The sequence below is a fragment of the Eulemur rufifrons genome, chromosome 4 (assembly GCF_041146395.1).
Source record: "Eulemur rufifrons isolate Redbay chromosome 4, OSU_ERuf_1, whole genome shotgun sequence".
NCBI classification, from domain to species: domain Eukaryota; kingdom Metazoa; phylum Chordata; class Mammalia; order Primates; family Lemuridae; genus Eulemur; species Eulemur rufifrons.
The window spans coordinates 2,824,527-2,851,446 of record NC_090986.1 but is presented as its reverse complement, the minus strand read 5'-3'; the positions used below and the strand labels follow the sequence as shown (position 1 = coordinate 2,851,446).

The 26,920-nt window shown below is 42.2% G+C and overlaps 1 pseudogene; it reads left to right on the top strand.

Annotated features, from left to right (window-relative positions):
- Window positions 1–445: 445 nt before the first annotated feature.
- Window positions 446–26,920, top strand: part of LOC138382895 (zinc finger protein 91-like) — a 326,121-nt pseudogene continuing 299,646 nt past the window's right edge.

Sequence of the window (26,920 nt, the reverse complement as noted above, 5' to 3'; positions counted from 1 at the left end):
TTGAGCCCAGGAATTTGAGGGTGCTGTGAGCTAGGTTGATGCCATGGCACCCTAGCCAGGCTACAGAGTAAGGCTCTGTCTCAAAAAGAAAGAAAAAAAAAAAAAAACCCAAAACCCAAAAAACCCAATAACTGTGACTTTCTTTAGTCCCACCAGTAATTGCATCTCCTGTCACTCAACCAGAGTAGGCAGGGCCTGGAGGTCTATCCAATCAGGGCGCTGAAGTCCGTGGGAACTGTCCAATCGAGTGCGCAGGAGAGTGTGTGGGGGGCGGACTCCACGGTCTCAGTGCCCTGGTGACTGGCCCTTTACTACGGGGCTTTTGGGAGCATTTCCCTGGTCTGGTCTCTGGGCCTCCTTGTTCTCCGCTTCCGGAGGCCCCGGTGACTCTTCTGCAGCCTGTGTTGCCCTGGGACCTCCAGGTACCTGAAGATCCATAGAGAGGATGTGGGGACACCCCGGAAGCTGGGAAGTGGTGAGTACGCAGGTCTGCGTGTCCTGGCGGGGTGGGAGCGGTTGTGGTGGGACCCGGGCCTCCCCGCCGCAGTTCCCGAGTCAGCCGGTCTAGGCCCCCTGACGAAGTTCAACCCCCGTTTCCCTCCTGTTCAGGGTGTTGCTGGGCTGGCAGCCAGGGCCCAGAGTGTCTTGTCCCATCCTGTGTGGTGACTTCACACTGGCCCTGAACCCTGTCTGGGCAGCTCTTCTATTGCACCTCCTCCTCTCCCCCAGACTGTGTGGTGACCACGGGAGACTCATCAGGGGAGGGTCCCCCTGCCTTGGTGTGCGGGGTCGTGCGTGGGAGGAGCTGGAGTCTGTGCGGTTCTCTGCCCCTTCTAACTCTTTTTAAAAGTAAACTGAGGCAGCAAGAAAATGGTAAAGAGTTTATTTCATTGGAACTAAGAGCAGTTCAGGAATCATGAGGCCTCCAGGGATGGGTTGTGGTTTGGGGGCCCACGGGGGTGGGTCTTGAAGAAAAGCCCTTTATCAGGTGTGGTGAGGAAGCACACCAAGTTCAATAACGGATTACATTCATGTGCCTAACTTATTTGGACTATCCAGGCAAAAATCACGTGGTTTTGTAATCAGGGAATACCTGGCAGTTTGTTGTTGGTTAAGACTAAATTCTGTTTCTGTTAGGTCCGGGGGTTGGGGGAGGGGAGAGAGAGCTACACATGAAGCCTCATGTGTAGCAAAACGCTGTTTATTATGAGCATCTGGGTACAGACCTGTGGAGGCAAAAAAGCATCCATACTGAGGGAGAAGAAAGCCTTGGGTTTTATAGAGGTTTTTTCAGCGGGGAGTGAGTACCTGGGCCAGAACAGCTGCTGCATTAAATTTTTTTCTTTTTTTAAACAGTTTCAGGGCCCCCTGCCCCAGGCACATCCATCCTTCAGCTCTGACATCCCTCTTATCAGGAGAGCTAGGGAGCCGTGAACTTCCTCTCTTATCAGGGAGGGCAGGGGAAGGAATGCTGGCTTCAACTGTCTGTTATATTTAGAAAGACCTGGAACTCTACAGACTCCTCAGGCTATTGTTTTACTAGCCTAAGTTTTACATTAACCATATTCTGTCCTATATGTACTTCTGGGGTTCCCACCTGGAATTAACCCAACATTGCACACTTTTTGTTATATACATATAATAAAAGGAAGGGTAAGGTATGGGAAAAGGGTAAAAACTAAAAATTAGAGAGATTGGAATGTGGGCATTGCTTTCTTTCTAACTTTTTGTTTTTTGTGTCCCTGGAGATTTGGTCATCTTTGAAATGCAATCAGGCCCCTTGCAGGGGATGTGATCTTTGTCCCTGAGATTTGGTTTTGGGCAGGAAACAAAGGCCTGGAGTTGACCCCCCTGCAGTCTGTCCCAGAGGTTTTCTCAGGAACACCTTGAGGCTGTAAAACAAATTGTAAAAGCTGTGAGCTGGGGAAATCTAAAGAGAAAGATTTACATTTCTTTTCTAGGCTCTTTTAGGTGTTTGTGAAAAGAGAGTCCAAGCAGGTTGCCTGCTAGTTTGGGAGAGAGATAGCAAACAGTAGGGAGAGCCCAGAATTGATTTTTAGCCGTCATTAGAAAATTGGGAGATTCAAGGCCATCCAAACATTCTCCCTTTTTGTTGTTAAGATTAAATTTTTATGTAAAATGAACTCCGAAGTTGGGAAAATGGGTGGAGATCTTCTGTAGCTTCTTTGAGCTGAGGAGGGCCATAGAGATCTTTATATGGAATTCATTTATTAAAAGAGAGGGGGTTGAAAATGGATGGTCTTGATGTTAGAATACAGGCAGGACGGGGTTTTACTGGAGAGAAAAAGTCAGGGCCTGAATGTTCCTAGATAGTGGAGAATGTATGATTTGAAAATGAGAGTTGAAAGTAGAGCCACTAGGGGCCTCAGTTAAGAGAGTAAGATCACGCATGGTGACAAGAGTTGACAGTTTTGAGAAAGTAGAGAGGTTTTTTGCATTGTAGGCAGATTGAGATGTCATAGAGCCCCAGAGTGGGGCATGGAAAGTATGGTTATTATTAGGGTTTCCAGTGTAAGCAAAGGACTGACCGGCCTGGTATGTAAGTTGGCCTGTGGCGGCATTCACAGGGTGACATGAGAGGTATAAAGGGGAGGCAAAGCATGGTAAGGAGTTATGTATACCACAGCATGTTATCAGAGCCTGGTATCCACGATGGGCTGGACTTTTGGGGAGCCCACAATGGGTGGAAGCAGGTTCTTGAGGGCCTGTAGGTTTGAGTCCTGAGAGATGACTCTCGGACAGGATTTCCAGAAGCTTAGCTATAGTGGTGGAAGCAGTGAGAGAATTATTTAAAAGTTGCAGCAGGCCCAATTTGTTCTGGGAAATCTTTGAGTAAAATGTAGTCTTTAGGCTGTAAGTGTTCCAGTCCCTTTAAGAAGTCACTAGTGTGTTTCCTTGCTGGCAGGTAGGCAGCAGGCTGAGGTGGTGGAGGAAGATAAGGGAACTCATCGAACTCACTATTTTTTATCTCCTAAAATGGGTTTTTACAATTTTATATGTCTGTCTCTTTTGCAATAGCCCTTAGGCCTAGAGAGGATAAATAAGTTTGGGCCGGGTGGAATCTAACAGTTTAAATCCTGGAGATAACTTTGTTATTTACGTAATACTACTTCAGTGGCTTTGGAAAGCAAAGCATGAGAATTAATAATGTTTTAAATAAAGAGTCATGAAAATTTTAGCTCTTTCTATGACATTTTCCAAAGAAGCAAATCTTGGACTGCAGTGGAATATACACTGTAGTTTAAGAAGAATCAGAGCAAAACTACAACCATCCGTGGATGGTAAAGATTTCACAGTAGTAGACAATTTTAGGTGAAGTAAGGCAGAAAGTTTTATGGTTTCAAAGCTCAGAGCACCCCAGGCAAAAGTTGCATGTAAAGTTTCAGTTAAGCTTTTCCATAATCAGAGGGAGGAGGCCATGGATCTTTCCCCAGTGGCGGTAACTGGGAAGCACAGAAGAGGTGGGCAGATACTTTATCTCCCAGTGGACGGAGAAGCTGTGGAATACACGGGGGGGGGGGGGGGGGGCTGTATTTTATGTTTTACTCTCATGGTGGGGGTAGGAGAGGGAAATAGAGGCCCTGGCCATTCAGGACGACCAGAGAACGTGGCTCCAGTGTCTTTACTTGTGCCAGAGAGTTACCCAAGGTGTGTTGCAGTCGAGTGTGTTCAGAAGCCTGAGGTGTCCATCAGATTGAAGCAGTTTCAGAGGGTCCGTGGCTATGCAGGATGTCCGTTCAGGGAGGGGCAGCCAGGTCCGGAGTGCAGGTGTGATCTTCCCAATTTAAGAAGCGGGCACTTGCTTTTCCAGTGCCCTTCATTTGTCAAAGGGAGCACAGTCCTGGTGGAGCCCCTTTCCTGGGACATTGTTCTTTAGGGACCCAGAGTCTTGGTAGAGGCAGGGCTCAGTTCCCATGCAAGGGTGTGGCCCTGTCGTCTACTTGCCTGGGGCCTTTTGAGTGACTCTCCGGAAAAGGTCCTTTACAGGGCAGCCAGGATTTGAAAAGCTTTTTTGTGTTTTGGGGGCTGTCGTCAGTCCCACTCTCTTTTCCCTTCGCCTCTCCCCATCTTGGTCATTAAAGACCTTGAAGGGCAGGTTTAGGAGATTTTTTGTGTGGGATTTGAGGGTCTTTGTCTAATTTTTTGGAGCTTGTACCTGATGTCAGACTCGGACTGGGAGGTAAAGTGTGTATTGAGGATTAAAGTTCCTTCGGGAGTTCCTACTTGATAATTCAGTGATGGGGCTGTATTAGGGACGGTGACTGTCCCCACTCACTGGACAGGGGTACATCTATGGATTTCATCACCATGTGCCTGGGCATTAAGTCAAACTCTCTCCTTCTCTTTGGCGGATGGAGTAGAGGAAAGAATTGTGTAGAGGTCATGCCAGGTCAGATCATAAGATTGTGTTAAATAAAAGGGACACTTACCTCCCTGATGCCTTCCACTGCAGGCCCCAGGACTTGAACAGAATGACAATAAGTAGCAGGGGGACTGAGATGAGGGCAGGGAGCAGGTTGAGGGTTAGGCTAAGGGAGTTCTGGTTGGGGGTATCTTTATGGGCAAGGGCTGAGATCGCAGGAGTCCTGATCTGAGGTTTCAAGTTTGTCCAGAGAAGAGGGGGAGGAAGAAGGGGAAGGCCTAGAGTGTAGCAGGAAGATTTGAACCAGATTACAGTTCATGCAGAGTGAGAGTAGAGGGTAAGAATGGTGTAGACATAGGGAATCTCTGACCATTTGCTATTGCAGTGACAAACATTGTAGTGAGACCTGGTGTTCTGAGAAGAGGAGTAGAATGAGAGTTGCCCATGTTCCTGGAAAGAGTAGGGGTCACACAGGGCCGATTCTACTCAATTCTAGGCGTCCTAGAATGAGGGAATAGCACGGGAGTGAGCAGAGTGCGTAAACTCGAGCAGAGTCGCAACAGGCATCCCTGTGTCCAATGAGGGCCCCAGGTGCTGAGTGTCGACTTTTGAGTCGACACAAGTAGACAAGAACGAGCTTGTGAGGTCCTACTCACTAGGAGCAGGATGTCTTCAGGATGTGGATTTGAAGGTCAGTGAAGGAAGAAGACCTGTGGGACTTCTCAGGGATGAGAGCACAAGAGATAGGAGGAAACCCAGAGCGAGTTTGCGAGCTTTTACTCCCTGAGGATGAAATGTGGATTGTGAAGATCAGCAAAGGGAAGATCCGAGTCCTGGTCCGGTGTCTGCCTCTCAGCTTGGTTCGGGAGGGTCCGGGTGTACAGTTACCTTACCTTGGCTGAGCTATCGTGCTCTGCCTACACGCCAGGATCAGAGACAAGTTAGAGAGGGACCCCTGTATGGCTCAGGAAAGATCCATGGAAACCTTGCCAATGACCCAGAGACTCAGAGGCAGGCAGGATTAGGTAGTTAGGCCAGGATGAGCTGCCGCTGCCTACTGCTTCCCGAGTTGCAAGGCTTGCCTGCTAGAGATGCAGAGTCCTGTCCACCCAGTGTGCCCTCCAGGGTTTCGGCGCCAAATTTTAGGTCCAGAGCAGAGAGAGAGAGGCACACATGAAGCCTCAGGCATAACAAAAGGCTGTTTATTTTGAGCATGTGGGTGCAGACATGTGGAGGAAAAAAAGCGTCCACACCGAAGTTGAGGAAATCCTTGGGGTTTATAGAGGGTTTCTCAGGGGGGAGTGAGTACTTGGGCCAAAATAGCTGCTGCATTAATTTTTTTTAACAAACATTTTCGGGGACCCCTGCCCCAGACACATCCATCCTTCAGCTCTGGCGTCGCTCTTATCAGGGGAGCTAGGGAGGGATGAACTTCCTCTCTATCAGGGAGGGAGGGGGAGGAATGCTGGCTGCAGCTGTCTGTTAGATCTACAAAGTCCAGGGACTCCCCAGACTCCTGCAGCTATTGTTTTGTAAGCCTGCTTTGCATTAACCACATTGTGTCCTATACATACATTTCAAGTTCCCACCCGGAACAAACCTAACTGTTTTCCTCTAAGTTAATACGGAAGTACAAGAAATGATTCTTCAAAAAAAATGTAGTTTAGTCATGCTGAGTGCTTTTCAAATGAGAAAGCCTCAGAGATTTGCCAGAAAATCACTGTCCTTCTAACCTTGCCTTGATGCTTGGTGCCTTCACCCCAAGAGCAGTGGGGAACTCTCTCAAGTTCCCTTATCAAATGACGAAAGGTTCTTATGAAAGTCAATACAATTGCCTTCTATTGCCCTCCTGTTGCTTCATTAGCTAATGCAGATATATATACTACCACTCATGAATGGTGTTTCCCTCAATATAATGCCTACCTCTCAGGTTCATTCAGATGCCAAAAAGAACAATTTACCAGTTAATTTCTTTCTCCCTGGTCCATTCATTCTTGCTAATAACCATTTTTTGCTTCTCAGAAGAATGGTATGTGTTCTCCATCTGCGTATCCTATGCAAAATAGTACTTGAGCATCTGAACCCCAGTGGGAGGTTGGGGTAATCTCTCTGTGATTTCCCCAAATACATTAATACATGCATATGCCTTTTCTCTTATCATTTGATATTCAGTGAACCTTCTGAGAATAAGGAGAAAAGTTTTCCTTTGGCCTCTACATTAGTAATTTACAGGAAATAAATTTGAGTTACATTTTGGTTTGCTGAGATAGGAACTCAGGGCACTAGAGCCATTGCAGTCTAATTGCCTCCTATTTATTTTAACACTCCATAGGGGGACTTGTATTCCCTCCATTTTTGTTTCCTTTGTCTCTCTCTGTCTCTCTCTATTTATTTTTTTTGAGACAGAGTCTTCCTCTATTGCTGGGGCTGCAGTGCAGTGCCATCATCATAGCTCACAGCCATCTCAAACTCTCAGGCCAAAGTGATCCTCCTGCCTCAGCCTGCCAAGTAGCTGGAACTACGGGCAAAACCCACCATGCCCAGGCAAATTTTTTGCTACCTTTAGTAGAGATGGGATCTTTCTGTTGCTCAAGCTGATCTTAAACATCTGACCTCAAACTATGGTCCCACCTCAGCCTCCCAGAGTGCTAAGATTACAGGTGTGAGCCTCAGTCCCTGGCCCACCTGTATTTTCTAGATGTATGGCAAGTGGGGCATAAATTCGCCATCCTGTTTCCTCAGCCTAAATGTTGTAGTCCTTACAGTAAAATCCTAAATGTTCAGTTTCTTTCCTACATTTCCAAATGCCAACTTCGCATCCAATTTACAATATGAGCTGTTTTTCCTTTATTGCCCAATGCAAACAGATGGAGTATTTTAGTTTTCTTGTCATTTCTTTACATAACAGTGGATGGTTGCTTTTAAAATATTGGTTTTCTCTTTCTGAACATTTCACATGGGAAGAAAACACAATAATTTCATGGCCTTCTGCTGTAAAAGGTCTCTGTGTCTCCCCTCATTTAATCTTCCTTAGGCACACACACTTTCCCAGAATGTCTTTGGGTGAGGTTCCTCTATAGAAACTGTATGGGATGATGTCTTTTCCTGGTCCTGGGTAATGACCCAAGGACCAGGATCCTTACTTCTCTGGGCATCATCCAAGATGCCCAAAGCAGCCATGTTTTCTGGAGTGTCCCATGAATATCAGTCTCCGGGACATCTCCGCCCAGAAGACAGCCTGAGGTATGTGATGGAGCCTCTCAGGGGAGCAAGTAAACTTCCTTTAGGTTGAGAGGAGTCTCCGCTTCACCTAAAGAGCTAACCCATTGGGACTTTAAGAATTTTTTGTACCAGCCTCTGTTTTCATTCCTTTGAGATACATTACTGGTCAGCCCATCACATGCTGGATTTCAGAGGAAATTTCACAAATCATTCCTGCCCTCTGAATTCTCTCAAGTTTGTGAAGGGAGAAAAACTATTTCAAAGGACAAGGTTAACCGACCCCAACAAGGTGGTGCAAAAACCTGCAAAGCACTACACCCTTGATGTGTATTAGAAGGCAGAGTGCATTTTCTTTTGGGAGGGTGGTCCTTGAGCACTTTAGTGAGCAGGATGGCGGTGGGAGGATGTCCCAAGGGATGTGATGACCTTACTTGACACTCAACTCAGACATTCCTGTATTCCAGTCACCAGTGCCACTTTTTGAATTTGTTGCCTTGAAAAGCTTTGTTGCTTTATTTCAGCTTCAGTTTTTCATTAACTGTAAAATGCAATGTATCTCCAGAGCTAGAAAATGAGAAATTATTTCTGAAAAGGCAAGAGAAAAGTAAAATTCAGATAAGTGAATTAAATATATAGTGATATATTCCATTTCATAAAAAAAAAAAAAAAACTCCTCTTTACCATTTTCCACCCAGAATGAATGTAGTAAGTTTCTTGGAGCTGTTGTTTTTCAGGGGAAATTTCAAATGGAGTCCCAGGGCTTAGCTTTGGAATGCTACCATGGAAAAGACAGAGACAAAGTCTCTTTTACGTTATGAGTGCCTAAAAATGAATGCATTTTGACAATAAAATATGGTAGGTAAATTGATTAATAACACGGATTCACCAAAATGTTGTCCTTTTATTGAGGATGGAGAATATGGAGAGTGGTTAGCTCTGTTCTGACTTATGGGAGTTGTACTTTAACACTAAATCCTGTGAAATGGGACTTGAAAACTCTTGAGAAATTTTCATGTATGATTGTTTACTAAATGAATTCTTTTCATGGAAGTAACTGTTAAATGAAATGTTTATTTTGTGACAAGGATAGATAATTTTGCTTTCATGTTGAAGTATGAAATGTAAATCCCTTACAATTTGCTTACTTCCTATAAACATGAACACTGAGTTTATGGGATTTTGCTGAATTATTTATTTATTTATTTATTTTTGAGATAGAGTCTTCTTTTGTCACCCTGGCTACAGTGTAGTAGTGTCATCATAGCTCATTGCAAGTTCAAACTCCTAGGATCCAGTGATCCTCCTACCTCAGCCTCCTGAATAGCTCACATTACAGGTGTACACTACCATGCTTGACTAATTTTTTTCTACTTTTAGTGAAGATGCAATCTCACTCTTACTAAGGCTGTACCCAAACTCCTGGCCTCAAGTGATCCTCCTGCCTCGGCCTCTCAGAGTGCTAGGATTACAAGCATGAGCCAGCACACCTAGCTTGAATTATTCAAACATTGGATGTTTTCTCATCCGAAACTAAGTGAATAACGTTGTCTGGGAACCAGAGTTTTGAGCCCAATGACTAAACTAATGTCAATCTTGATCTTCCAAAAGGTGGTCATTGAGGGCCCAGGGAGCCTCCCTTGCAGATATCCCAGCTTGCTCCCATCAGCCAGGAAAGGAGCCCTTTATACTGAGAAGCTTCAGAGCCCTGGGAAGCTAGGGTTGATCCACAGGCAGATGAAGTGGAGGTTGGGATGGAAGTAGGGGTGAGTGATGAGATTCGCTTTCTGAAAGTATAATTGCTATTGTCCTAGGGCTCTTTCTAGACATTGTCCACTACAACATATTTGAAATTACAGTTTGTTGTTCAATAAAATAAAGTCTTAATTATTTAAAGAAGTATTGTGGTGGGGAAAGCACCAAGTATAAATCTGCAAGCATCATGAAGGTTACACAGAGAAGGGCTTTTTTTCATCGAGAGGAGCAAATGACTTTAGAAAGAAGGTGGGAGGGGAAGGGCAGGATGGATGGTGGAAAAGTAACATCCTAGCTTAGAGGCTTTATTACCCTGAAGTCAGCCCCTTCTTAGGAGGAGCACAAAGGGAGTTTGCATGTTGGCTCAGGCTGAGGATCAGTCAATGTTTAGGGGCCTGGGGGGAAGGAGAAAAACTTAAGCAACGTTTGGTCAAGAAATATTTTGTTCTGACCACTGAAAAGAAAACTGTTCCAATTTTTTATGAGGCAATAAATGGAAATTTACAGAATCTGTGTCAGGCTTTGTGATAGGTAAAAAAGGAGGAATAACCTCTTTTGTAATGGGAAGGATGTTTTCTTGCAGTAAGCCGCTATTACAGAACACAAAGGGTGGGTGATGTCTTTCATCACAAGGATTTACCAGCATTACTTGCCCAAATCTTCCCCTGCCACTTTCCCTCGCTCTATACATCTCTTCCACTGGGCTTTTTCTGAGTGGAGTACTTTATAGTACACCAAATTGATGAATGTAAGTAATGTGGTTTGCTGAGTTCATTGACTAGTTTTATCAAATTATTAAACTTCAGAGGGGGTTACAGGAGCATCTTATTGATAGGCAGTTGCTGAAAATTGTGCATGGGCCCCTGGGGCTGCCACTGGCATCTGGAGTGAGTGCAGTGTGGTAGGACTGAGCCCTGAACTCATGAGGACTTTATGAAATCTGTGGTGTCAGAATTGAATTTTGGAGAAACATTTGGTGCCGAAAAGGTGGTCAGTGTTCATCAGACTCAACACATTTGGTGTGAGAAGTGTCAGGTTTCTCAGGGAAGGGAGAGTCTGTTCTCCTGCACATAGGCTGTCACACCACGTATTGTGCCGTGACTCTGCATCTCATCCTGGGGTCAGAGGAGACTGAGGACACAGGAGGAGCCCTGGGGTCAGATCCCTCTGCAACTTGCTGCCCCCTGTGATTCGCACCCATTCATGCAGTGATGCAGCAGGCACTGATGGAGCCACGCCCCTCCCAGGCAAGTCTCCTCCCTCTGGAATGGAGACCACAGCTCCATTGCTCTTAGAGTTTCCCACCAAATATCCACACTGGAGTCCTGGTTTAGCTCCACCCCCAGACTCCAAATCTGCAGCAGAAATCTGGCCCTCCACCAATCCAGGCTTACAGCTGGATCGCCTGATTATAATCCCATGCCTGCATGGACACAGGAATGCCAGGGCATATCCCAGCCTGAGCTAGTATCTTTAGCACTGACAGCCCAACATAAGTGACTGAGGCAAGCATACTAATTGATAGAGGTTTATTGGGCCAACATATACGGATGTGCTTGGGAAAAACCAAACCACAGACAAATATGTGACTGTTTCCAAAGGGGGATTTGGGAACTTCAGTATTTAAAGGTGACATGGATAGAAAAAGTAAAAGGAGGGGGTGTGGGTAGCCAGGCAAAATTGTGACATTCTTGTGAGCCCAGAAAATTTACATATAACATAAGCTAAAATTAATGTTTGAAGAGGAAAAGAAAGTGAAGGAAGAATCAATTATGTAGATGTCCCTGGATAGGTAGAAGAAAGGTTGATCTTGTTTCTATTATGCACTTGGGAAGATAAATTTGTAATCAACATTATTAGTGTGGAGTTGAACAGACTCTAGTTTTAGGAGCTAGACTGAAAGTGCAGATGAACAGTTACAACTTATGAGTTCTTACTTATGGAAGGCCAATGAGGAATTTCCTTTTGAATGATCTGTGTGGGCAGTCCATGGATATCCCTGAAACCTTTTACCTCTCCATGATCTGGCTGATGCAGTACTAACCATTGATTTGTAAGGTGTTGCATGACTCAGCCTCCAAGCCTGGCCTTTGCTTCTGCATAAGGAACTTGAGGGATTGTCCCGAGATTTTTGGTTTCTTCTGCAGCACCAGCCAGTCCTTACACCAGCTCTGCACTGCCTCCCACCCATGGGTCCTTGATAGTACTGGTGTGTCTTCTGATTTTTTTCTTCCCCACAAACCTTCTTTCTTGTGTACATAGTGTGACTAAGGCTACTCCTCTGGTGCCTGAATTCAGCACCGTCTGGAATTAGAGTCATGAGTTGAAGGCCGTGGCCTTTGACGTGGCTGTTTTAAGAGCAGATACAAATGAAAAATCCCAACTGGATCCTTCAACTTAAAAACATGAGATTATACTCTCTTCTCTTCCTTAAAGTTTTTAATTTTGTATGTAGTTTTTCTCTGCCACTTTGAAATATATGTAAATTATTTTATGAGTTAACAGGTCTTTTGTAAATGTATTTTAACTTGGGATTGTCTTTCTTTCAAATCTAGGAACCATTGATTTCAAATGTAAATAGTCAAAAAAATCTGCATGAATCCCAGTTTCTTTTAGAGTAGGAACCTCCCATTAGTAGGCACCTAGCTCCAAGTGGCAAAGTTGTCTTCTGTCATGAAGATATGAAAGGGTTTGTTTTCGTTTTTTTTTTTTTTCCTTTGAATAAAGCCAATTAGTAAGCACAGATGGTCTTTCCAATTACTGGGTAAATTTTGGGTGAACTACATTTGAAAAATGGTGCTGACAAATCTATTTGAGGACTAATGATGTTGACTTTTCTTTATGTCTTTGGAATTTCTTATCAGATTGCCTGAGATGTAGGCCAGGCCCAGTGGCTCACGCCTGTAATCCTAGCACTCTGGGAGGCCGAGGCGGGTGGATCGCTCGAGGTCAGGAGTTCGAGACCAGCCTGAGCAAGAGTGAGACCCCGTCTCTACTAAAAATAGAAAGAAATTATATGGACAACTAAAATATATATATACAAAAAATTAGCCGGGCATGGTGGCACATGTCTGTAGTCCCAGCCACTTGGGAGGCTGAGGCAGTAGGATCGCTTAAGCCCAGGAGTTTGAGGTTCCTGTGAGCTAGGCTGACGCCACGGCATTCACTCTAGCCCGGGCAACAGAGTGAGACTATGTCTTAAAAAAAAAAAAAAAAAGAGACAGATTGCCTGAGATGTAGATGACATTCTGGTTTAATTGTATAACAAAAGTTTTCCTTCTCTTTTACCATTGTGGAGAGTTATTCTGGGCTTGGAAACAATTTTGTTTTTAATTATATTTTCCAAACACTTGAGAATTACCAGGCATGGTAACAAATTATAAAGTGCTCCCCAGGCTTCACTCTAAAGAGCTCTTTCCTTCTTGGCCTTCCAGTAATAACTCACAATTGTGCAACAAAGTGCATGGTGCCTCCAATATCTACATGTGGAATTGTCTCTCTGCCTATTTGCAATCTGCTGGGTAGAGCAGTTTGACCAGATTTCTACAAAAATAATGTTACAAGACAGCAATCATCCCTTCCAGCTGTTTGTCAATGACCCTGGCATTTTCAGACCTGAAATTTATCCAGAGACTGTTGGGCTTGCAAACCCAGCCAGGTAGACACATGTGCATTGAGTAGGCCTGAGAACCTTAACTCCCTCTCCTCCTCTTTGCCAAATACTCATGAATATGTAGAGGGCACCAGCTGCTTCCCTATACTTCCAAGACCTCAATCTGCAGCTGCAAATTCTGAATCCAGGTCCTCATGATCATAGGGATGTGATAGAGCAGCTTCTATGAGCAGCTTCTAGTTTTCCCCTCTTTCTGTATAACCCAAGAATACAGAGCCAGGTTGATACCAGCTGTAATCCGCACATAAGGCTGCTCTCTACCTGGGATTCACAAGCAGGGCCCGTCTTGGGACTGAGTTTGTACAGAAAACCTGAGGGAAACATTTTCTGCATTGTGAGAAGTCAATATAGACTTTGTGAAGGCAGCCTTTACTAAATGAGGCCTTTCAAGTTTTCCAGATATTGCCCAGTGAGCTCTTACAGTTGTATGATGTGTTTCTGTTGTAAATAGAATCTAGTGGCAAAATCTGAAAATGTAAACAAGCACCTCAGCTGTGGGAGGCCAGGGCCACAAAATATTCACAGCCACAATCACAACGACAGCTTCCTGTACTGTTACTGGAGCAGGGTGTTCTTCTCCTTCCTCATACCTAAAAGTTATCCGATAAAGGACAGGTTATGTCACACCTGGATCCAGGATCAGCTGCCCTACCAGGGCATTTCCATTTTCTCTGCTGACGTCACACAGTCAGCCTGATTCTCTCCTGCCTGGATCAGCATGGGGACATCAGCCCAAGCTCACTGGGGACCCTCTCACCAGCATGTAGGAGGCTTGTGGACATTTGGGGGTGTCCTTCCATGCTGGGTTCAGGATGACAGGCTAATTCCCCTCCATTTCAGAGGAAGAGGAATAAGTCATCCAGGGTTTGTTCCTCCTTGCACAGAAAGAATCTCCCTTGTTGGTGTCCAGATTGGAGTTGCTGCCATTTCCTGGTACTTCAGTGATAAACAAGGAGGAGGTCCTGAGACACAAACCAATAGATCAATGAGTTTTTTCCATTTCATATGAGCATTAGAGGAACAAGTAAAGCAGGCATGGTTCCTCCTGTCCAATCTAGAGTAAATGGTTAAATGGTTGAATTCAGCATCATGTAGTCGAGTCAAGGAAGTTGTTCAGACTTTTGCTTCATGTGGGCCATTTTCCTTATGTTGCGAGTTCTGATGTCAGCACATGAAGGCCATTTATGAACAGAAGAGTTGTTTTTATTTGTCTTTATTGCTTCTACCTTGTTAAGAACAAATATTTAGCTTCTAATATAATTCCAGAAAAACTTAAGTGTTTTGACTAAACTGCTTATTATTGTATGTTAGAAAATGTATGAAGAAAGCTAGGGTGGTGACTCAGACCTGTAATCCCAGAATCCTATCACTTAGTGTGGCCTGGAATAACAAATGGTTTATGTGCACAGTAAAGCCTGAGAGGCAGTGATTACCTAAGTGTTTTCAGCCCCAGTTTCCAATTAGGATCACGTGTCCAGTTTAAAGAAACACCATCACCGGTGCCCTCCCTGCAGATTGTATTTGTTGGGGTTGGAGCATCTAGGTGGTTTTAATGAAATGCCCCACGTCATGCTAAAGTAAGTCCAGGGTCAAGCACAAGGGCTCCCAGATATATTTATGAAAGTTGAGTCCAGCCTTTGTTCCACGGGGACCTCAGAGAGTCTTCCCTGCATGGTTTGTGGGGTGCAGGGCAGCACAGCCCAGCCCACGTGCCCACTGCTATAGCACATATTGCTGGTGTCTGTGGTAGAGGAGGGCACCTGTGGGCAGGAAGGGAGAGAAATCACTCATTGGTGTCCATGTAGAAGCTCCATGTTGATGACTCTGTGATGAAGGACAGGGAAGGGTGGATTTTTTGCACTTCAAGGTCCCTCTGCCTGTGGGTGTAGTCGTAGCAGATGAAGGGACTGTGCTGATGCCTTTGATGGCACTTTATCAAAATGCAAATATGATTTGTCCAGATACTCTCACCTGAGAAAAAGTTCCAGAGAAGGAAGAGGAAGAAAGGGCTGGTTCTTATGTACAGGTCCCAGGTCCAGAATCATGTTCACTTGTCATCCTGAAATGGCCTGTGTTTAGAATGAAAACCTTTCATTCTCTTGGAATGTTCTTGCCTAATGAGTTTGTTTCTATGATTCTGTTGTCCATTTTTCTTATAATGGTCAAGGTGCTCTGAAAAATCTTCCCTGTATAGCAGAGCTTTCTATTCATTCTCTCCATCCAGGCCTCTTATGTGCCACGAACACTTCTCAAAAAGTTTATGAGCTGCAATATAGAAAATATTCCCTTTGTGGCTGTCAAACTTGGGATCATGTGGCTCCTAGGATTCTTATTTGGGATAGGGTCAGGATCTTGGGTATCAGTGAAGAAGGGGAACACGAAACTGTTTAGGTTCCATGTGGATGCTCCATCAGTTCTGTGCGTAACAGGATGAAGTAAATGCACTCCTAAAGTGTTGACATTAATTGCCTAGAATAACTCAGAGTTTTAAAAAAGAATGATTAGAGGAGACATGCTTTCTAGGATGCCAAGAAAAGACTTTACATGCACTATTAGAGATTATAAAACATGGGAGATTCATGTAGCTTGAGGTTTGCATAAAATTGATGTTTCCTCATGATTAGATTCAAATTATGATTTACTTCTTTTGGCCACTATCCTCACAGCAATGATGTTGTGTCCGCCCATGTGAATCAGCACCTGATACCAATTTGCTCTGTTATAGTTGTTAATTTTATACACTTAGTTAAGGTGCTCTTTAACAGATTTTTCCACTATAAATTATTTTTCTCCATGAATACATGCCTTGGGAAGATGTGTGTAAACCATCACATTGAATCTGGAAGTTCCACTTTGTTCTTAGATTCTCTTTCATACAGCTTGCTTTGGAAAAGGAAGGCTCTCATCTTTATTTACTGGTCTGATACACTGGGGTAAGCCCAGGCTCTACCACTTGGTGGATGTTTGCCAAAACATCTTCCCGGGCCAGAAGCATTGGCATCACTCATGAAGCTTGCTAGAGATTCAGCCTTCATCCCATATCTTCTGAATCAAAATCTGCATTTTAACCAGATCTTCCGTTCATTGTTGTACACATTAAAATTTGGGAGGTACCTTCTAACCCACCATGACTTTTCCATCAGAGAAATATACACAACTTAATCATGTATGATGTAAATAAAGCACTCAAAAATGTCCATGGCTGTTTGGGTGGCCTTACTTTTATGCTGCATTATCTAAAAAATATAGTATCTGCACTGTTTTTGTGGCTGTTATACTATCCTCTTTGCACAGACTTACAGAATACATTAGGAAATACTTTTTTGTTAAAATTATCTTATGGGATAATCCAGTCACTCGTATAAGTCCGAACCACTTCTCTTTACTCTCTCATTTCACCAGGAGTGAAATTATCTCTGCCCAGGGCTCCTTGGTAAGTATGTGTTGGTTTTTTTTTTTTTTTTTTTTTTCCAGGAACTGTTGACATTCATGGACGTGGCCATAGAATTTTCTCTGGAGGAGTGGGAATGCCTGGACCCTGCTCAGCAGAATTTGTATAGGGATGTGATGTTAGAGAACTACACAAACCTGGTCTCCCTAGGTGAGGAGAACTTCAATACACCATTTCCATTCCACACTAATAATTTCATATTTTTTGTAAATTATTTTTTGGAAGTTTCTGCTTTGCATGAATGAGTTTCTGATCCTTGTTTCCAAGAAAATATTAGGGATTTTTGATATAGAAAAGAAAATATTCAAAGTGTTTTATCTTGACATTAATCTTAAATCTTTTTGAGCTGCAAATCTGTATCTTTCACTCTACATTAGTAGTAATTGCAGAAATGTAGTGGCATAAAATATTTTTTCCCGTACCTTGAAATGCAATTTCCACCACCAAGGTTTTTTTTTTTTTTTTTTTGAGATTGTTGAAACTCTTTTTATTTTATTTTTTTTTTTAATTTCATCTTGTTATGGGGGATACAGAATTGCAGGTTACATACGTTGCTCCTGTACCACCTTTCCCCCCAAGTCAGAGCTCCAGACGTGTCTGTTCCTCAGACAGTGTGCGTTGCACCCATCATGTAGGTATATATCCCTCCCTTCCCCACCCCCCCTTCCTGAGTCAGCACCTTCAAGCGTTACCAATCTCCAAACGGTGCGCAATGCACTCATTGTGTAGGCATACCCCCAACCTCTCCCCCACCCCCCACCTCAGTCTGATATCCAATTGGTGTCGTTCCCAGATTTGTATTTAGGTGATGATATGGGAAACCAATTTTCTGGTGAGTACATGTGATGCTTGTTTTTCCATTCTTGGGATACTTCACTTAATAGAATGGGTTCCAACTCTCTACAGGAGAACCATAGAGATGTCGTATCTTCATCATTCCTTATAGCTGAGTAATATTCCATGGTATACATATACCACAGCTTACTAATCCAATCATGTATTGATGGGCATTTGGGTTGTTTCCACATCTTTGCAATTGTGAATTGTGCTGCTATAAACATTCGGGTACATGTGTCTTTGTTACAGAATGACCTTTTTTCCTTTGGGTATATGCCCAGTAATGGGATTGCTGGGTCAAATGGCAGGTCTACTTGAATCTGTTTAAGATACCTCCATAATGTTTCCACAGGGGTTGCACTAGTTTGCAGTCCCACCAGCAGTGTATGAGTGTTCCTGTCTCTCCACACCCACGCCAACATGTGTTGTTTTGGGTTTTTTTGATAAAGGCCATTCTCATTGGAGTTAAGTGATATCTCATTGTGGTTTTGATTTGTATTTCTCTGATGATTAGGGATGTTGAGCATTTTTTCATATGTTTGTTAGCCATTCTTATATCTTCTTTTGAGAAGTTTCTATTCATGTCATTTGCCCACTTTTTGATAGGGTTGCTTGATTTTTTCTTGCTGATTTTCCTGAGTTCTAAATAGATTCTTGTTATCAGTCCTTTATCTGATGTGTAGTATGCAAAAATTTTTTCCCATTTTGTAGGTGTCCACCACGAAGTTTTGATTCAGTAGTACTGGGTAGAGGAGCAAAGAACCCCAAAATATTAAATGCTTTCTAAGTATTCTAAAGTTTCCATCAGGAAAGAGTATGTGGGGATTATTTTTCTAGAGTTTTCTATGTGTTCTCTTTTCTCTACTGAGCACAGTACTAGATTGGTAGTTGGAGAATCCTAGGAAGAATCATGTGAATTTTTTCTAATAAAATAGGTCTTGCTGTCTCTAAACCAGACCTGATCACCTGTCTGGAGCAAAGACATGAACCCTGGAAGGCGAAGAAATACATTGCAGTACGCAAATACCCAGGTAGGTGGGAGAGAATGAAGCAGTTGGCACAGGGCAGAGAGGTCCAGAATTTAAGGAGGAAGCCAGACCTTAAAATGGGGTTTGGGAAGCTGTTCTTCAATGAAAATGATTTCTAAGAAGCCTGGGTTTCTTTCCCTTGGTCTCACATAAGGGCATGTCTTGTCTTTGTTTTTTAATTCTCTAAGCACTAATTCCCCGTCAGTGATCTTCCTTGAAGGTTACAGTGAGAACCAAAGTTCTGTTCGTGGCTTACAAGGGACAGCAGGATCCGAGTCCTATTCTATTGCCTTTCAGGACATGGTGATGTCTGTGTATTTTTGAGGAAGTCTCTGTGAAATAATTTGTTCATTTTCCTTTTGCATCACATCTGAAACGTGTGAGTGAAGTTGTGATATTAGTTCGTGGTTCAGGTATCCCAGGCACACCACAAACAGATGTGGTATGTTTTCTGCTTTATGGTTTCCTACCCTATGAAGGTTTTCAATGTAATTTTACAGGAAATTCATACTCAGTAATTTATCAGAGCTCTCTAAATAAAGGTAATTGAACATTATTTTACTTTACAATTCTGTTTTTGTATCAACTATGATAAATAATTTAAACTCTATATGCCCAAATTGCTCAACTTTAATATAGCTTAAGGCATCTTTTTTCTGCATTTCTTAAATATAGTATGTCTTTGGGAAGCTTAGAACATTGCTGAGCATGTATTAAGCTCCCACTTGTTACTTTATTTTTTAATAACTGTCATTTTAGAGTTTTTCTCTTACTTAGTTTGAAGTTTACTCAACTGTCTCACTCATACACACACACACACGTACACATGTGTAGATGTGTAACTTTTTTTTTTACACATAAAAGTTATACATAATTATTGTATACAGTATAATTATTTGACATTTGTAGACATTGTGAAATCAAGTTAATGAATATACCTATCACCTCACAATCACCTATTTTTTTCTATTGAGAACACTTAAGGTCTACTACTGTCTTGGCAAATTTTAGGATACAAGTTATTATTAGTCATGGTATTATACATTAAGTCTCCAAAATGTATTCCTCACGTAACTAAAAGTTTGCACCCTTTGAACATCTATTTTCCCCACCACAGGCCCTGGAAACCACATTTGTGTTCTCTACCTCAAACTTTTTAGCTTCCCTATATAAGTGAGATCATGTAGTATTTGTCTTTCTGTGCCTGGCTTATTTCAGTTAGCATAATGTCCTTCAGGACCATCTCTGTTGATGAAATGTCTGAATTATATTTTTTGTGGCTAAATAATATTCAGTAGAATGTATATATATTGTGTATATATACCATATTTTCTTTATTCATTCAGAATTTTACAAACAGCTTGTTTTCTTATCTCGTCAGTTGTGAATAATACTGCAAAGAACATAGGGGTATAGATATTTCTTAAAGATAATTTTTTTTTTTTTGTAAGAGTCTCACTCTGTTGCCTGGTCTAGAGTGCTGTGGCATCAGCTTAGCTCACAGCAACCTCAAACTGCTGGCTCAAGCGATCCTCCTGCCTCAGCCTCCCGAGTAGCTGGGACTACAGGCACATACAACCACGTCTGGCTAATTTTTTCTATTTTTAGTTGCCCAGGTAATTTTTTCTATTTGTAGTAGAGATGGGGTTTTACTCTTGCTCTGGCTGCTCTCGAACTCCTGAGCTCAAGTGATCCTCCCACGTTAGCCTCCCAGAGCGCTACGATTACAGACATGAGCAACCTCACCCAGTCAAAGATACTGATTTTATTTCCTTTGGTTGTATACACAGAAGTGGGATTGCTGGATTGTATGGCAATTCTAATTTTTCATTTTCAATAGCACCTCCATACAGGTTTTTGTAATGACTCCGTGAATTTATAACTCACCAACAGTATAAAGCATTTCTTTTTCTTCATATGCTTGTCAAAATTTGTTATCTACTCTTTGATATTAGCCATGCTAACATGTATGAAGTGGTATTTTAACATCATTTTGATTTTTAAGTCCCTAATGATTAGTGATGTCGAGCATCATTTCATACACTTATGGTCATATATATGTCTTTCTTGGGAAAAGATCTTTTCAGTCTTTCTCCTATTTTTCAATTGGGTTATTATCATTATTACTGTTTTTGTCTCTTATCAGGCATATGGTTTGCCACCGTTTTCTCCCATCCTTTATGTTTTCTTGTTTCCTTGTCTTCTTTGCTGTACAAAAGGTTTTTTAGTTTAGTGCAGTCCAACTTCTATATATTTACTTTTGTTGTCACATGTGTGATGTTGTATCCAAAAAATTCATTGCCAAGGTAATTATCAAGGAGGTTTCCATATGTTTCTTTTATGATTTTTAAGGATTTGTGCTTTATATAAGTCTATATTTTGAATTAATGTTTGGGTATGGTATACAAGAAATGGTGTAATCATATTTTTTTCTTGTGAGTATCCAGGTTTTCTAGCACCAAGTATTGAAGTATTGGTGAGACTATAGTTTCTGCATTATGTGCTCTGGGTGCCCTTGGCAAAGATGAGTTGACTTTGCATGCATGGATTTTTTTCTGGGCTCTCTGTTTTGTTCCATTATTTTTTTGGGGGGGGTTGTCACTTTTTATGCATGTTCTAGTCTGTTTCTATTACTATAGTTTTGAAATTAGTTTGAAATCAGAAAGTGTGAGGCCTCCAGCTTTGTTCTTCTTCCTCAGTATTATGTTGGCTACTGAAAATATATTCAGTTCCATAAAAATTTTAGGATTGTGTTTTTTATTACTGTGAAAAAATGCCATTGAAATTTTGATAGGGAGTCCATTGAATCTTTAGATGACATTGCATAATATGGCAATTTAACAGTATTTATTCTGCTAGTATATAAACCTGTGGAATCTTTACATTTATTTGTGTCTTCAATTACTTTCATCACCAACTTATATTTTTCAGTGTAAATTGCTTTCACCTTTTTAATTAAATGTATTGCTAAAATGTTTATTATTTTGATGCTACTATAAATGAGATTATTTTCTTTTTTATTGGAAAGTTTGCTGTTACTGTATGAAAACACAAGTGACATTTGCATGTTAATTTAATATTCTGCTCATTTACTCAGTGCATTTTTTAGTTTAAAGAGGTTTTTTTTGTACTATTTAGGGTTGTCAACATATAAGATTGTGTCATCTATAAATAGTAAGTTTTCTTTTCTTTTTTATTTGATGGCTTTAAAAGTGTTTTTCCCAATATTTTTGCGTAATACTTCCAATGTTATGATAGAATAGAAAGAGTGAAAGTGTGTACAATACAGCCTTGCATTTGTGTCTGTGCATCTGAAGCAGCAAATGCGTCATCCAATTTTCATAAACCAATTTCAGCAGGTAAAGCTCTTTCCTTTTTGGGTCCACAGCCTGATGGGTTATCCTCTGGACTTGCAAAGAATAGGGGTTCTAGCTGGCTTACAAGGCTGCTTCTAGGTCAGCTTTGATGCTTCCCTTCAGTGAGTCTGTTACTAGGGGCTTGGACAGTTGTCAATTCTGTCTTGTTCCTGGGCGGACTGGATTACCCTCGGGACTTTGATCTGTTTGGCGGGAAGTTTCAGTTGGGTCTGCATATGGTGGGGAGGGTGTCAACTATATGTATGAGTGTGGCTCCCACTGACTATGTGAGAGGTTTTCCCCAGGGCACGGTGTTGGTCCCTAGGTGTGCAGCACTGGCCATGGACTGTGGCTGAGAGAACTGGAACTGAGGTACAGCTGCTTCAGAGACCAAGTGAGTGCCAAGGTGTGTAGGCCTGCCTCCATGGACACAAATGGACATTGCCTGCAGGCTTCTGGAGAGGGAGGATCATCCCTAGACCATGGCTGGGAGGAGCTGAAGTTGCTTGTAGAGTCACTTCAGAATTCTCAGTGGTACCACGTGGAGTGAGCCATTTCTTGGTCTGTATCCAAGACCACGGGTTCTCAAGTTTACCATCTGAATGAGGGCCTGCCTTCTCAAAATGACCCTCTTTGGTCTTGGGTTTTAGTATTATTTTACAACGTCCTTCATGGATCTCAAAGCTTTTATAAGAGCACTTAGATTTTGAGACGGGGGTCTCCTAATATCACCCAAGCTGGTCTCAAACTGCTGGACTAAAGTGATCCTATTTCCTCAGCCTCTGAGTAGCTGGAATTACATGTTCGAGCTATTGTGCCTGGCTTTCACAAAGACACTTTTGTCCATGGATGGCTGCCAAATTTTAGTTACTGTGGGGAGATAGAAAAGTAGGAGACTTCCTATTCCATCATGTTGTTAATGTCACTCTCTTTATACAGTCTGATTTTCTATTTTGTTCCAAATCAAATTTTACGTCTAAACATTTCTTGTTTTGCAATGATATATTATTGCATTAGTTTCTTAAGTTATGTCCTTTGACATAAGTTTATTGTGTGTTTTGTTTTGCCTACACATTATAATTTTGGTTGAAATTGTAGCTTCCTATGTACGCTTTATCAATGTCTGGTTTAATTAAAATACAAATCAGCCATATCTCTATAAAAAATTACATTTTTTACCTATACATTTACATATTTGGAAACCCGGATTTTATAATGTGTGTGTGTGTATGATAGCTTTATATATAAAATAAATCCCAAAATCTAAGTGCCTTTATAAGAGTTTTGAGATCTAGGATCCCAAATATAAAAATATTTTTTATATATATTAATCATAGGTTTTCTGTGAATGAACCCTAGTATTACTATTTAGTTGTCCTTCTTTGTCTCTTGACAGTTTTGGCTTAAAGTACTATGTTTTATGAAATAGGACAGCTTTTGACTCAAAATGTGTTTTGCCTAATATGATTGTGACTCTCCTGCTCTCATTTGCTTAACCATTGCATGGAGTGTGTTTTTCCATCCTGCACTTTCAGTCTATTTTTTGCCATTAGATATAATGGGAGTCTGTTATAAAGAGAATGTAGTTGGATCTTCATTTTTGAATTTCCTTAAAACCTTTTACTCAATTTTTTTCTTTTGATTGGGAATTTTAGTCTATAAATATTTAAATAATTGTTTGAATGGGAAGTGCTTACTATTGCCATTTTATTAATTGTTTTCTTTGATTCTTGCAGGTACTTTGTCCTTCTTTTCCTCATTTTCTGCCCTTTCTGTCTCATTGATTTTTGTAGTGACTTGCTTTGATCCTTTCTTATTTAAAAATGTATCTCTATAGGTATTTTATTGTGGTTACCATTCGGATTACATAAAAGCTCTTATAGTTACAACAATGAAAACTTGTAAGTAATAACTCTTCTTTACTTGAATACAAAAATTCTTCTTCATTACATCTGCCTTAAAATTTATGTTATGGATGTCTCTAATTGTATCTTCTTATACTGTATATCCATTAACAGATGTTTCTTTCTTTCTTTCTTTTTCTTTTTTTTTTTTTTTTGAGACAGAGTCTCACTCTGTTGCCCAGGCTAGAGTGCCATGGTGTCAGCCTACCTCACAGCAACCTCAAACTTCTGGGCTCAAGCAATCCTTCTGCCTCAGCCTCAGAAGCACCTAGGACTACAGGCAGGAGCCACTCTGCCCAGCTAATTCTTTTCTTTATATATTTTTAGCTGTCCAGATCATTTCTTTCTATTTTTAATAGACACCGGGTCTGGCTCTTGCTCAGGGTGGTCTAGAACTTCTGACCTTGAGTGATCCTCCCGCATCAGCCTCACAGAGTGCTAGGATTACAGGCGTGAGCCACTGCACCCAGCCTAACAGATGTTTCTGATAATTTTTGTGCTTTTATCTTATAAACTTTAAAGCATGATTAAAAGCGTTTTCTGCACCATGATTCTAATACTGCACAACTTTATTTAGATGTACTTGCATCTGTTTCCCAGACAGAATTTCTTTTATTTCAGAATATTAAGGGGATACAGATATTTTTGGTTACATGAATCACTTTTGTAACGCTTGAGTCATGACTACAGGTGTGCCCATCACCCAAATATTGTTCATTGTACTCATCAGGCAGGTTTTTGTTTCTCTCCTTCTTCCCCCTGCCCCCTGCTTGATTTCCACCAAGTTTTACTTTCCTCTGTGCACGTGTGTGCTTATCAGTTAGTTCCAATTTAAGAATGAGTACATGTGGTGTTTTTCCAATCTTGAGATACTTCCCTTAGGATAATTGTTCCAAGTTACATGTAAATTATTGCAAAAGGCATTAATTGATCTTTTTGTGGCTTAGTAGTACACCATGGTGTATATATACCACATTTTATTAATGCAATCAAAAATTGATGGGCAGTTGGGTTAACTTCACATCTTTGCTGTTGTGAATTGTGCTGAAATAAATATTTGAGAGCAGGTATCTTTTTGATAGAAAGACTTGTTTTCCTCTGGGTCGATACCTAGTACTGGGATTGCTGGATCAAATGGTAGGTCTGCTTTCAGTTCTTTGAGAAATCTCCATACTGTTTTCCATAGAGGTTGTCCTAATTTGCAGTACCACTAACAGTGTTTAAGGATTCCTTAATCTCTGCCTTCGTGCCATCATCCCCTGCTCTCGTGTGCAATGTCTCTGCATGGATTCTGAGCAGCTCCCCCATGAGCCCAGAGGTCTGCAGTGGATGGGGCAGACTCCTCACAGTTCAAGCTGCCTGCAACATTTATTCCTCTCCTAAAAAGCAGTGCTAGTTCAATTCTGCTGTCTTCTCCTCTTCCCAGTAGTGTGCATTGTATTGGGATCCCTGGCTTAAGGTCTGAGTTGGGTGGTGCTTATAAGAGTTGGCTACACCTTGTAGGATTGAGTCATTAGGTGCTCTAATGGGCTATATGGTCATTCTCCCCGTCAGTGGTTGATGCTTGCAGGAAAGAGACAAGTGCACAGGGGTTCTTTTGTGCCTGGAATAGGCTTCAGCCCCTTAGGAGAAGCATTTGACTGTCCCAGACAGTGGGAGGGGCCTGCAGTCCCCAGGGGATTGCTTCCTCTCCAGCACAACAGAGGAGAGTGGGACAGTGAGGTTGGGTGGGGTTAGGTTGAGCATGCCTGGGAGGCTTAGCAAAGTCTTGGCAGGGCTCAAAGTCCTATCCCAGGGCCCTGGGAAAAGCCACTGGGAGAGGGGCCAAAAAGATTTATCAAAACTGAAAAGACTGCTTATGGGGGAGGGGCTGTCTGTAGTTCACCAACTGGCTCTTGGAGTGAGCTCCGCCCCTCTCTCTTTACCCCTGCCCTGAGGGGCTCCCTCCAGTGTCTGTTTGCAAATGGGCACAGAAACATGCTGCCCTCAGCCACAGTGGGACCACAGGCTGGGAACTTCGAGTCTGACGGCGTGACTTTCCTGTGGGGGTACGGGCATTTCACCAGATTTCTGTGGCTCAAACCTCCACTGTACTCTCGCATCATTTCTTCGCATGTGGGCTCCCTGGCCTACCAAGTTACTCTCTCAGATCTCTCCATTGTGGTGCCCCCTGGGAATTCACTCAAGTCATGGGGGCACAGGATCCAGCCCGTGTGTCTTCTTCACTGGCTTGTGTCTGCACAGAGTACCACAGGCAGGGGACTCCCAGACTGGGCACCCCTGGGGCCACCACAGGTCCCCAGAGGTAAAGGTTTGGAGAACACTCTAAGTGAGGAAAGGTGGATGCCTTCCCAGCTGCAGTGGGTGGGGCAGGGAGGAAGAGAGCCAGGACCCTGGCTCCTCCAGTCGCCCTCCTTGGAAGGCAGCCTGCAGGAAACGTCCAAGCTCCAGAGCCACTCCTGTTCTCCACACGATTCAGTGGGTGCAGCAGTGCCCATGCGCATAAACGTGGGGAAGCTCACATACAACTCAGTAGCCCACTGATTACCAAAGGTGTGTAGGAAGGAGAAATGCAGTGCTCCCTTATACCTTCACTGGGCTCTGAGCCTCTTTGGGTTTGATTCTCACCAGTTTCTTCTCGTCTTTTTCTTTTTCTTTTTCCGTTTTCGTGTTGTGCTTCACAATTTCCCCCTGTGAAGTACACAGCAGGCTCGGGCACCTCCTCCAAACTACACATGAGCTGTGCCCATTCCTCCCTTTTCCTTACCTAAAACACTTTCTTTCCTCTGGGGTGCTCCAGCAAGTGATGTCTCTAGTAGGCCCTCTGGCCCTCTCCCCTCTTCATTAATTATTTTTATATAATTTTGTGTTGTTTTCTAGCGTCATTTCATTTTCAATGAAAGGGGCTTCCTTTGGCACTTCTTGTAGGGCTGATCTAGTGCTGACAGACTCTGTCAGCATCTGGTTATGTTGATAAACCTTTTTTTTTTCTTCTTTTAGGAGGATAGTTTTGCTAGATACAGTATTTTCTGCTGTGCAGTTTTTGTTCTTTAGGCACTGAGACTATATAACCCAATTTTGTTCCTGCAGGGCAATGTTTCTGATGATAAATCCACTGGTTCTCTCATAGAAGCAAGCTTATAGATGACACATCACTCTTGTGATGCAGCTTTTCAGATTCTCTTTTCTGTGTCTTTCAAAGCTCCAGTTATAATGTCTTGGTATGGGTCTTTTTGTTTATCCTTGTTAAAGTGTGTTGATCTTCTTGATTTCTTTTGTTTTTTTTTTTTTTTTTTGTTTGTTTTTTTGTTTT